Below are 13,141 nucleotides of genomic sequence, written 5' to 3' on the forward strand. Positions count from 1 at the left end.
CTCAACCATTCAAAAGAATGAAATATTGCCATTTGCAATGACCTGCATGGAACTAGAGGTTATTATGCTAAGTGAAATAAGTCAGTCAAATGTGGGATTTAAGAAACAAAACAGATGAACATAGGGGAAGGGAAGGAAAAATAAGATGAAAACAGAGAGGGAGACAAACACTAAGAGACTCTTAATTTGAGGAAACAAACTGAGGATTGCTGGAGGGCAGAGCAGTGGGGGATGGGGTAACTAGATGATGGGCATGAAGGAGGGCACTGGATGGAATGAGCACTGGGTGTTATACACAACTGATGAATCACTAAATTCTACCACTGGAACTAATAATACACTATATGTTAACTAAATTGAATTTAGGGGCACCTGGGAAGCTCAGTGGGTTAAAGCCTCTGCCATCAGCTCGGGTCATGATCCCAGGGTCCTGGGATCGAGCCCCACATGGGGCTCTCTGCTCCGCAGGGAGCCTGCTTCCTCTTCTCTCTCTGCCTGCCTCTCTGCCTACTTGTGATCTCTGTCAAATAAATAAAATATTTTTTAAATTTTTAAATTAAATTTAAATTAGAAAATAAAAGGTAAGCATACCACTTGCTCATTTATTTTGGTTTTTATAACTAAATTTCTGCAATTATATTTGCCAAGGAAATCTAAGTAGAGTATCTCCATTTATATAATGAGACTTATTTTTGTTTGTTTTCAATTTTTATTTTTAAAAATAATAATGGAAAGTTGGATTTACAGAGCTAGGGGTTGTGATCCACACCTTCATGATCTCGAAATTCTGGTTAAAACACAAACAGGACGTGTTAATACTATTTTTAAAAAATATTTTATTTATTTATCTGACAGAAAGAGAGAGAATACAGGTAGGCAGAACATGAGGCAGAAGGAATGGGAGAAGCAGGCTCCCCTCTGAGCAGAGAGCCTGATGCAGGGCTTAATCTCATACTCTGGGATCATGACCTGGCCCAAAGGCAGATGTTTAACCAACTGAGCAACCAGGGTATCCGCACTATGCTGCCCCCCTTTTTTAAAAGGTTTTATTTATTTGAGAGAGAGAGAATGAGAAAGAGCATGACAGGGGAGAAGGTCAGAGGAAGAAGCATGGATGCATTGGGCTCCCAGATCCATGGGAGCCCAATGCAGGATTTAATCCCTGGATTCTAGGATCATGACCTGAGCTGAAGGCAGTCACTTAACCAACTGAGCCACCCAGACTCCCATACTATGCTCTTCTCATACAACTATACTGATGGTCGTAGTGCCTTTATACATGGAAGAATAAAAAAATAAAAAAGTCAGAATAAAGACTAATGTGAGTTCATGAGCGTATTTATACGCAGTCTGCTAAAATGGATGTAATACGCAAAGGGGGGCTTCTTGCTTATGTAAAAATATCCCCACAAACCCAGGAGACTGCTGGCAAGAGGCTTCATTGACTGGGCTGTCCTCTCTTTCCAGAAATAGCTGTTGGGTCTTGTTATCCAAGTACACAGATGGGACTGTGCTGTGCACAGTCTGACTCCTCTCCGAGGCTGCCACGAAGCACAATCTCACCGTGCCACTGACTCCCCAGTTCCTCACTCGCACATCAGGACTCAGGTCACAGCACAGCCAGGACCCTCCAGTGCTGCTAGCCTGGGCTTCCGCTGGGCTTCAGACGTTCCAACTCTGGAAGCAAAGGGATGAAGGAGCCAGAGTATCTTAAAGACAAAGTTATAAAAACTAACATTTTAGGAAACTCTACTAAAGAGCACTTTTAATAGCCAGAAAGATAATACAAATATATTTTAGAAAATGGGATTTAAAGAAATAATTATTTACTACTTATGGTAATAGTGAAAATTATCTCATGTTCATTAAATACTTATCACAATCTGGAAATGCAATACTTTTTATACATTTTCAATTTGTTTCTTCCCAAGCCTCATGAATTAGGTAATAATATATTAGTTACATTATACAGATGAGTACAATGAGGATTAGAGACATAATTATTATTTATACAACCATGATATGATTGCACAAGTAGTAAATGGGATTCAGTCTCAGACCAAGTAATAAAGGATATTGTTTTTACCATTGTTAATAATCTCACGGAGTACTAATTGTTCTTTTCCTTCAATCTTTCTGTCTTTGCATAGATTTATATCTTAAAAGGAAATTGAGATTACACTACATATATTGAATTCATTGGCTTATATTGTTAGAAATATTATGAATATCTCTCCATATCATAGACTAATCTTATGAAACGCTGCTTTCAGTAGCCTCATGACATTCTGTTGAGTGGAATGTTGTAAAATTTAGCAGTTATCTATTGGCATATCACAAATTATTCTTAAAAAATTAAAGCTTAAAACAAATGATTACTATCTCACACAGTTTCTGAGAATTAGGAATCTGGGAGCAGTTTAGCTCAGTGGTTCAGGCTCAAAGTCTCTACATGGGAGATGGAGTATTACAGTCACAATGCATTCAAGATGGCAGGTGGGGGCAGTGGTCATCTGAGGGCTTGACTGAGGCTGGAGAATCCATTTCTGAGAGAGCTACTTCCCACGGCTCACCACGTGGACCTCTCATCATAATATGGCAGGCAACTTCTTGCAAGAGAGATCTAAGGTAGAAAAAGCAAAGAGTAAGCAAAAATTAAGTCTCAACAACTTTCATGTTATAGTTTCCAAAGTCACATAGATGACATACTGTTTGTTATACGGAGTATAAATGACTCATTGGGTCCATGACACACTCAGAGGAAGGGACATTAGTTTCCATCTCTTGTAAGGAGGGGCATCAAAGAGGAGTGGGAACCTTAAGCTACACCAAAAAATAACTTTCTATATTTCACTTACATGTTTTCTAATTGATTTCTGTTTCTGTTGTTAAGAATGTTGTTATAAATATCTTTGTACATTAATTTAAGAGTGTTTTGTTCTTAATTTCTTTAGGTTAATAACCAAGTGAGATGATTGAGGAAAAGGGTATAAATAAATATTTTTTAGTTTGGGGGTATATATTGCCTTATAGAAAAGAGAGTATCTTTTACGCCTTTATGGAGATTATATTATCCAAAGATGATAAACAAAACACACTGCATCCCACACACTATTCCTATATCATGATTTTGATAATATTCCCATTGAGTACAAAATGTATGTTCTAGCCCCCCTACCCTTGAACCTGGGTGAAATGCTGTGACTGTTACAACCAATAGAGTATGGGAGGAATGACACTATGTCACTTCCAAGCAGGTCATAAATATATCAAGCACTGGTACCTTGTCCTTCCGAATGCTTGCTGTTGGAACCAGCCAGCATGTCCCAAGGAAGCATCTTCAAGGAGAGACCACACGTAGGTATTCTGAATGTCAGCTCCAGCTGAGGTCTTGGATACCAGCCAATATCAACCACTGGATAAGAAGTAAATGAACCTTCTGGTAACTTCATCCCTGAGACCCAAGGCAATCCAGGTTTCAGGATGCCCCAGTCGACACTGTATGGAGAAGAGCTGAGCTTCTGGACTTAGCCCGGTCCAAATTGGAGATTCATGAGCAAAATAAGACTGGCAATTCCACTCCAGTACATTTACCTGAAAAAAAAAAAAAAATGAAAGCCTAGGCCAACAAAAGAGTTAAAAATAAAAAAAAAAAAAATAGCTACAAAAACTGGAAAAAAAACCCATATGTCCATTGACAAAAAAGCAGATAGCCAACTGGGCCATACCCATAAAATGCATTAATTATGCACACTACATAATGTCACACACATGAAATATGAACATAGTTAAAACCAAAATATGGTAATCAAGATAGGACTGTGGTTCTGGGGCCCCATTGAGAGGGAGGTCAACAGGAAAGGAATCCAGTGGAATTTGATGGGTGTGTGGAGACATTGTGCATTTATTTTGGGTGTAGTCAGGTGTATACAGTTGTCAAAATTCAGCAAACTGAACCCTTGATATCTGTGTATTTTAGTGTGTACTGATCACATCTCACTTTTAAAAACGCTACCTGTACTGTGCCCATCTTCTAATGTACTTTTGTTCTGTCTGTCCAACCACCACATTTAATAACACTGAGCAGGAGATCCATGAAGCACCTTCCATTAAAGCATAAGAGGATGGGAAATGAGAAACCATATTTATCAAAGGCATTTTCCACCACGGAGGTTTCATTAATTCAACTTGGGGGCACAAGATGCCAACAAGTAAAGCTAACTGCTTGGTGAAAAATGGGGTCTGAAGATAGGAACTCAAACATTAAGAATTCTAGCAGATGAAGATTGAGTTGGGCACTCTTGCTACTAATGGTCCCACATGAATTTATTAAGAGGAAATTAGCACAGGCATTGGACTTATTACCTAGCCAACACTGCTTCTGACAAGTTGTAAGAAATAATCTTGGTAGAAGAATGACTATATTAACACAATCAGTATTCACATCCTAGGCTCTGAAATTCAGTTCTGATAGAGAAAAAAGTAAAATCTTAGTTGTGAGATTTTTGAAATGACCTTTGAAATTTAGGAATAACAAAGGAAGTGTTATGTATAGGGAGGGGTCATCCCTTTGCCTGGTAACCTTTAGAAATGGTGTGTGTCCTGCTCTGAGGGAAAGCTGAGTAAATGTCCCCTCTACTGCCCTGCTGTCCAGTCAAAATTAGAAACAGGACACTATATCTCAGAACATATGGAATGTTCTGAAGAGCTACCAGTGGCCTCTGTGCGTCCTATTTCTTTTCTGATGGTTTTGTCAATGATGTATTAGTAAGTTCGGGAGATGTGATGGGGCACCGATAGCAGATAAAGACCGCAGTCGGGGTTCATCCACAGAAATGGTTTCAGAGTCACACATGAGGCCCTGAGCCGGGTACGAGGAGCAAGAGGAGGCACGGGACTGTGAGAAGGAAATGTAAGAGCCCCACTTCATACTAAATTGTAGTTAGAAAGGGAGTATCCACTCCTCAAGCTCAATAACGCGGTACTCAAGCCCTTGGTCTGTGCGCACGCCCCTGCTGATGGACGGGCGTGTCCAGAGAGAAGTCATGACCAAACCACAGGCAGTGACACCTCACTCAGTTGCCCACCTCATTGCCAAGCTTGGCAGCTTACATGGCCCAAAATAAGTAGATTTAGAAATTGTGTTAGCTAATGTTACTTAGCTGTATTTTACAAAATTGGAAACTGACTTCAAGAATACATACACGGAGATAACATTTGGGTCTCAGTAGTTACCAGTCCAGACAGGAGAGGAGAGCAGTCCTGTCCAGTCCCTCCCTAGCAGAGGCCAGTGGGTGAGCAGGGTCCCACACCTTACATCCACACTTCCCTAAGGACACAGGTTCTTGTCCTCTGCTTCTGGCCAATGTGGAATCCATCACAGGGATCAAATATGTCTTTTTCCTTGAAAGGAAAAAAAATGCACAAAATTTAGAAAATGATGATTTTCAAGACGTTGGAAGTCAGGCGATGAAGGACAATGATCCTTGGTTGGCAGGAAAAAAGTGAGGTGAGCCCTGCAGCAAGTACAGCTTACGACCCGGAGAGAGAACAAGCTGGAACTCGTCAACAGCCTCAGGTGAAAGATAGAGCCAGGAGTCGGGATAAGGTCATGAGAGTTCGCATGGCAGGGGAAGGGACAGGATAGAGCCATGTGGAGAGACAGCCCCAGAGATCCACAAGGGACATCCCTCAAATATTGGGCTGTGTACCGATCGGTTTGCTTATCTGTCTGAGGAAACTCTCAACCACCAACAGGATTAGAAAACAAAGCCTAGTGCTTACACAAGGCTGGGACAGCCCCTGTTCCCACCAGCCAGACCAGAAGCCCGCTTGGCTCATGAGAAGCTGGGCAGAGTACTCAGCTGGCTCTTGCCTCCATAGATGAGATAATCCCCAAACTGACCACTGCTCCTGTCCCACCCAACAAGTATTAAAAGTAAGACCCGAAAGGATCAAACCATTTGTAAGTGGCTTAACTGTGCCTCAGAACAAAGCTCGAGAACATTTCTGGAAATGCAAGAACATCCAAGCACCAACAACGTAGAATTCAAAGTGTCTTTCATCCAGGAAAAGATTATCAGGCATGCACTGAATCAGGAAAATACTACTTTACTGAAAAATAAGAGAAAAAGATAAATCCACCATTGCACTCAAGTATTACAATACTCTTTAAATAATTGATAAAATGGACATAAAATCAGTAAGAATATAAAAAATTTAGATAGCACTATTCACCAAATTGACCTCATTGGTATTTATAGTAAAACCCACCCAATAAGGAGCAGAATACATGATTTTTCCAAGTGTCCCCAAAATTTTTAGCATAGACTATATTTAATGCCAAAAAACAAATCTCACTAAATTTAAAAGAATTAAAATCCTACAAATATGTTCTCTGACTACAATTAATTAAATTAGAAATCAAAACAGACAGGGCGCCTGGGTGGCTCGGTGGGTTAAGCCGCTGCCTTCGGCTCAGGTCATGATCTCAGGGTCCTGGGATCGAGTCCCGCATCGGGCTCTCTGCTCAGCAGGGAGCCTGCTTCCTCCTCTCTCTCTCTCTCTCTCTGCCTACCTCTCTGCCTACTTGTGATCTCTCTCTGTCAAATAAATAAATAAAATCTAAAAAAAAAAAGAAATCAAAACAGACAGCTTTCTGGAAAATCCCTAGACATTTGTAAAGTGCATAATATGAAGGCATCAAAAGAAAAATCAAAAAGAAAGCTGGAGAACATTTTGAGCTGTAGAAAAATAAAAAGACTATGATAAAATTTGTGAAATGCTGCCAAAGCAGTGCTTGGAGGAGGATGTATTTAGTTCTATATGTCGATACCTGAAAAAATACATATTCTCAAATAAATGACTTAAGTTTCCTCTTTGGGAAATGAAAAGGAAAAGCAAATGAAATATCCAAAATAAGCAGAAAAAAGAAACAATAAAGATTAGAGTGAAAATCATGGAAATAGAAAACTTAAAAGAAAGAGAAAATCAATGAAATCAATACCTAGTTCTTTAAGACTATCAAGACACTGATGAACCTGGAGGCAGACTAATTAAAGACTGAAAGAAGGGAGATTTTTCCCATATCAGGAATTAAAGAGGTGGCCTAACTGTTGGTTCTACGGCTGTTGGAAGGACAAGAATGTACGGGGACTATCTTTATGGCAATGAGCTTGTAAACGTAGATGAAATGGATACATTCCTTGAAAAACACAAATGATCAGTGTCCACACACACAAAAAAAAATAGGTCATCTAAATAGAGCTGTATCCATTATTTTTTTAACTTCTCATAAAGTTGGGGCACCTGGGTGGCTCAGCTGGTTGGGTGTTCCACTCTTGGTGTCAGCTCAGGTCATGAACTTAGAAACCTGGGATCAAGCCCCACATCAAGCTGCACACTCAGCATGGAGTCTTTGTCTCTCTCCCTCTGCTCCTACCTCCACTCATGTTCTCCCTCTCTCTCCTTCTCTCTAAAATAAATAAATAAATAAAATATTTTTTAAAAAAACCTTTCTCATAAGCTTTCCCATAAAGAAAATTCTAGGCCTGGATGGTTTCCTTAGTAAATTTCACCAAAAATGTAAGAATGAAATAGTACCAGTTCCATGTAAACTCTTACAGAAACTGAAAACAAGAAGAGTGTTCCCAAATCATTTTATGAGGCCAGCATTACCCTGACACTGAAACCAGTCAAAGACATCACAAAGAAGAAAATTACAGACCAATACTCATTCATGAACACAGATGCTTAATTCTAAACAGAATTTTAGCAAGAAGAATCCAAATTACATATTAAACATTCATCATCACTAAGTTGAGGTTTTCTTAAGAAGATGAGGTTAGACTGACATTCCTAAACAAGTCAATGTTACTTAGCCATATTAAAAACCTAAAAAACAAAAAAAGTCCCAGGGTCCTGGGATTGAGCCCCAAGTTGGGCTTTCTGCTCAGCAGGGAGTCTGCTTCCCTCTCTTTCCCTACCTGTCCCCCTGCTCATGCTCTCCCTCACAATCTCTCTCAAATAAATAAATGAAATCTTTCTTTAAAAAGTCATTTGAGAAGGGAGTTGGGGGAAATTGGAAGGGGAGGTGAACCGTGAGAGACAATGGACTCTGAAAAACAACCTGAGGGCTTTGAAGGGGCGGGAGGTGGGAGGTTGTGGGAGGCAGGTGGTGGGTATTAAGAAGGGCACATACTGCATGGAGCACTGGGTGTGGTGCAAAAACAATGAATTCTGTTACACTGAAAAGAAATTAAAAAAAATAAAATTTAAAAAACAGTCATTTGATTTTCTAAACAGACACAGGAAAAACAGTTGATAAAATCCATCAAACTTCTGATAAAAACTCTCAACTCACTAGGAATAAAAGGAAACTCCTTCAAACTGATGAAGGTCACCCATGAGAAACTATAGCTAACATCATTCTCAAAGATAGAAGGCTGAGTGTGTCTCCCCAAAGATCAGGAACGAAATGAGGAGATCACCCTCATTACTTCTGTTCAACTTTATTTTGGAGGTTCTCACCAATACAACCATGTAAGGGAAAAAAAGAAAAAAGTCTCCATCACAAAAGACGTGATCATCAATGTAGAAAATCCAAAAAATTCTTTAAAAAACGATTAGAACCAATAAGTAGTTTAACAAATCTACAGCATGCAAATCAATATATTAAAGTCAACTGTATTTGTATCTGTTTCCCACAAATAATTGGAAATTGAAATTAAACCAGCAAAAACATTGGCAATAGCACCAAAAGATTTGAATAATTAAGAATAAATCTGTCCAAAGATATGGAAGTCCAGCACACTAAAAATAACAAAACGCTGGCAGAAGTTAAAGAAGAACTAAGGAAATGGAGAACTGTATTATGTACAAAGGTCAGAAAACTCAGTATTATTAAAATGCTGATTCACCTGAAATTAAATCAAAGCAATCCCAATCAAGATACTAGCTGATTTTTTTTTTTTTTGTTTATTGACAAATTTATTCTAAAACTTTTACGGAAGGGGCCTCTGGGTGACACAGTCACTTAAGCCTCCAACTTCTGCTCAGGTCATGATCCCAGGGTCCTGGAATGGAACCTCTCTCATCAGGCTCTGTGCTCAGGAAAGAGCCTGCCTGTCCCTCTCCCTCTGCCCCTCCCCCACCCCGTGCTCATGCATGCTCACGCTCGCTCTCTCTCCCTCTCTCTCTATCTCAAACACATAAATACAATCTTTAAAAAAATAGAACTCATATGGAAATGTAAATGACTAGAAGTGGACAAAATAACTTTAGAAACAAAGAACAGATCTGGAGGATTAATACTGCCTGATTTCATGACTTCTTAGAAAGCTATGGTAACCTAGAGATTGTTGTATCGGTGTAGAAATAGGCAAACTGATCAATGGAACAAAATAGAAGAACCACACACATATATGTATAATTGACTTGAAAATGGGACAAATGCAATTAATGGAGAAAGAATAGTCTTTCTAAAAAAAGTGTGGGAGTATCTGAATGTCCATACATTAAAAAAAAGAAATTAAAACTATACCTTTTTTGACATATAGAAATGAACTCCATATAGAAGTGGACTATAGGGTGCCTGGGTGGCTCAGCTGGTTAAGCAACTGCCGTCAGCTCAGGTCATGATCCTGGAGCCCTGGGATCGAGTCCTACATCAGACTCCCTACTCAGCTGAGCAGGGAGTCTGCTTCTCCCGCTGACCTCTGTCCTCTCATTCTCTCTCTCTCTCTCAAATAAATAAATAATATCTTTAAAAAAGGAGAAAAAGAAGAAATGGACTATAGACCGAAGTATAAGATTGAAAACTCAAAAACTTCTGGAAGACAATGGAGGAGTAAATTTTTGCAACCTTGAGTTAGGCAAGGATCTTTTAATACAACATCAAAAGTACAATCCATGGAGGAAACTCTTGCTAAGTTGGGCTCCTCAAAATGAAAAATATCTACTTCTGGAAAATCTGTTTAGAGAACAAAGAGACAGGCCCCAGTCTGGGAGAAAGTGTTAAATCACATACGTGAAAAAGGACATTTATCCTTTAATGTCCTTTAATTTATAACAGGATTCATAAAGAACACTAAAAACTAATGATAAGTGTCTCAGTTTGTTCAGGCCGCTATAACAAAATAGCACAGATGGCGTGGCTTAAAAGCCACAGAAATTCGTTTCTCAGTTTGAAGGCTGGAAGTCCAAGATGAAGACACTAGCCTGGTGAGGCCGCTTCCTGGTTCAGAGGCGGCTGTCTTCTCACTGTGTCCTCGCCTGGAGGAAGAGGTCAGGGAGCTCCCTGGGGCCTCTGTTATGGTGGACGTCATCTCACGGAAAAGGCTCCACCCTTAAGACTTCAACACCTCTCAAAATCTCCTTCTACTAATGCCATCACCTTTGGGGGTTATGAATTTTGGGGAGATACAAGCATTTAGATCATAATGATAAATATATAAACAAACCAATTAAAAACTTGGCAAAAGATTCAAACATCCATTTGGTCAATACTTGACTAAAAAATACTCATGGCCAGGAGGAAGTATAAAGATCCTCAGTATTACCGTACAGGGGGTAATGCAAATTAAACCCACAATGAGATGCCACTATTAAATGTGGATCATTTTAAAAACTAACCATAGCAAGTGTGGGGGCCCTGAAACTTGCCAAACCATTGGGGCATAAGGCCATCTTGGGAAACATGGTTTCCCATGTTTCTATACACCTCTTAGTTATGGACAGTTTTCAACACGGAAACAGTTCTCCATCCTTAGAGAACCTACCTTTATGGAGAGAAGGTAGACAATCATTAAATAAACATTTGTTGAATGAAATCACTGAATCATATGTGCAACTGAAAAGTTGACCATAACATTTTAATTTATCAGGAAGTCCATTCTAAAGGAATGGATTTATTTTTACTCTCATTAATTAATGACCTTGCTCAAAGTCTATATATGGCCTTGAGATCAATGATGCTGCAATGCATTATAAATCCTAAGTTCATGGATATACCTACACGTGGGACATGTTAAGAAATTCTTTGTTGAAGTGATGCATGATCATAGACATGTGTAGACTGCTAGTCTGGGTCGAGGCCACATGTGGGAGCAGGAGGCATGTAATGAACCATCTTTCCCCTTCAAGGAGAGAGAGATCGACCCCTAAAATGTCAGTTTGAAATCTGGCTTAAAGAATGAGCTGCTTTATTTAAACTTGTTTGTTTCTGTTAAAATATTGTGTTTGACCCTCTTCCTACAAGAGAAAAATAGAAGAGGAAGGAGGAAGAGCAACACTGATTTTTCAAAAGCATCGATGTGTGTCCTAGTGGGTCTCCGTGGAGGCTCCCCTTTCCCAGCCACCCATGAGCCGCAGCAGCAAAAATAGCCATGAACACAGAGTCTGGCTGAGTGCCCTGGCATGGGATTTTTTTCTTTAATTTCGTACATCACTTACAGCCTGCTGCACTGAGCCACACATCACCTCGAGAGAGAGGAAAGTTGAAAGAACAGCGTGCCCATGCGTGGGCTTGGCTGCACTTTTGCTGCAAGGAGCCTGTGGTATCAGCCGTGCATTTTCTACAAATAAAGGGAAAAATATATTTGAATCAAGGAACTTCATTTTTCTTCCTGGCTTTGTTGATTTCAGTGTTTCAATAAGTCAGCCGACTGTGGGAGTAAGTTTAAATCCTTGTTTTATAACTAAACAAGGAAAATAATTTTCTTTTGATGTCAGTGATTGGCAGATCCAAGCCTAAGGGAGACCTTGTCTTCTTGGTTTGCATAAAATTATTTTTTATAAAAAATGTATGCGCACACACACACAGAGGCACACTGACAGTAGAATAGGGCCATCACATTTCCTTCTGAATTTCAGATTAGGAGGAAAATTGAGGACATGACAGATAAAGAAATGTCATTTTTTTCCTAAATCAACAGTTCTTCATACTATATTGGTCACAGACCCCTCTGAGAGTCTGAGAAAGTTATAGAAACTCTCCTGGGGACAGGTGTAGGGTGGAGAACATAAACTATTTTCCATACAATATCCAGGGACATATGGCCCCTTGGGGGGGGGTGGAAAAAGCCTGTTCCAGATCTGAAATTCAGTGTGCACCAGCAAAGTCCATTATTTATAATTCAATAGCAGAGACTAAAGAAGAAAAGGGACCTTCATCCTTGAAACAAAAAGAGTGGCTGCTGCCTCACCTAGACACTCCTGAAGGCCAGAGGCCCGGTCTTTGATTTCAGTTCTGTTTCCACATGGCCTGAAGCTACAACATCCCTACCTACAGCAATCTCGGAAAATGAAAGGACTGAGCAGTACTTTTAAGAACCTCCTGGGTTGCTCTTTTATGTCGGGATGATTCTAACTTGGAGTCCAACTGGGAGGAAGTCACAGTGGGTGACCGCTGTCCACAGCTGCTCACACCACCTCTTCATGACTGTGGTCACCAAGCTCCCCGTTCTTGGCTCTCTTCTGACGAGGGCAGCCTGGCCTCTTGGGTGTAATCCCAGACGGAAAATCTTTGATCTCTCCAAGGTGTTTGGCAGCCCTCACTCTCCCTGCCAACTCTTACAAAGATTGTTTAACAGGGCTTTAGGACAGAATAGCCCGCGTTGAAACGTCAAGTCCCATCCACCTTCCCCCAGGGAGGCAACGCGCCCGAACACAAACATGTGTCTGTGTTCACCTCCCTTGTTTGTTACCCACAAGCTGTTGCTTGGATCCAAGCTCGAGATTCTGCAAATATTAAGAAGCACTGGAGGCATGTGAGAGACTCCAACGGTCGCGAGGATTATAAAACCCCATGGATAGCGTTTGCCCTCACGTGAACAGGGTGCCCCCTGCAAACTTTCTCAGGCTGGTGCTGGGGATGCGGCCACGTATCCCCTGCACATCAGGAAACACGCAGGCCCTGTGGGAGGCAGTAAGACCAGCTCTGCTTCTCAGCAGCCAACCTTCATGGCCACATAAAGAAGGGAAGGCACCGGCACCCATCCCTTGTGTCCATGCAGGCCCGGCGTGGACACGGCCAGCCCCACTCTCAGGCTCCCATCCTAGTTGACTTGACTTCTTGGGTGCTAACATTTATTTGCATATCTAAAAGCTTAGATGCTTCTGATCCTTTTCTATGAAGTATTTT

The sequence above is a fragment of the Mustela nigripes genome, chromosome 12 (assembly GCF_022355385.1).
Source record: "Mustela nigripes isolate SB6536 chromosome 12, MUSNIG.SB6536, whole genome shotgun sequence".
Classification (NCBI taxonomy): domain Eukaryota; kingdom Metazoa; phylum Chordata; class Mammalia; order Carnivora; family Mustelidae; genus Mustela; species Mustela nigripes.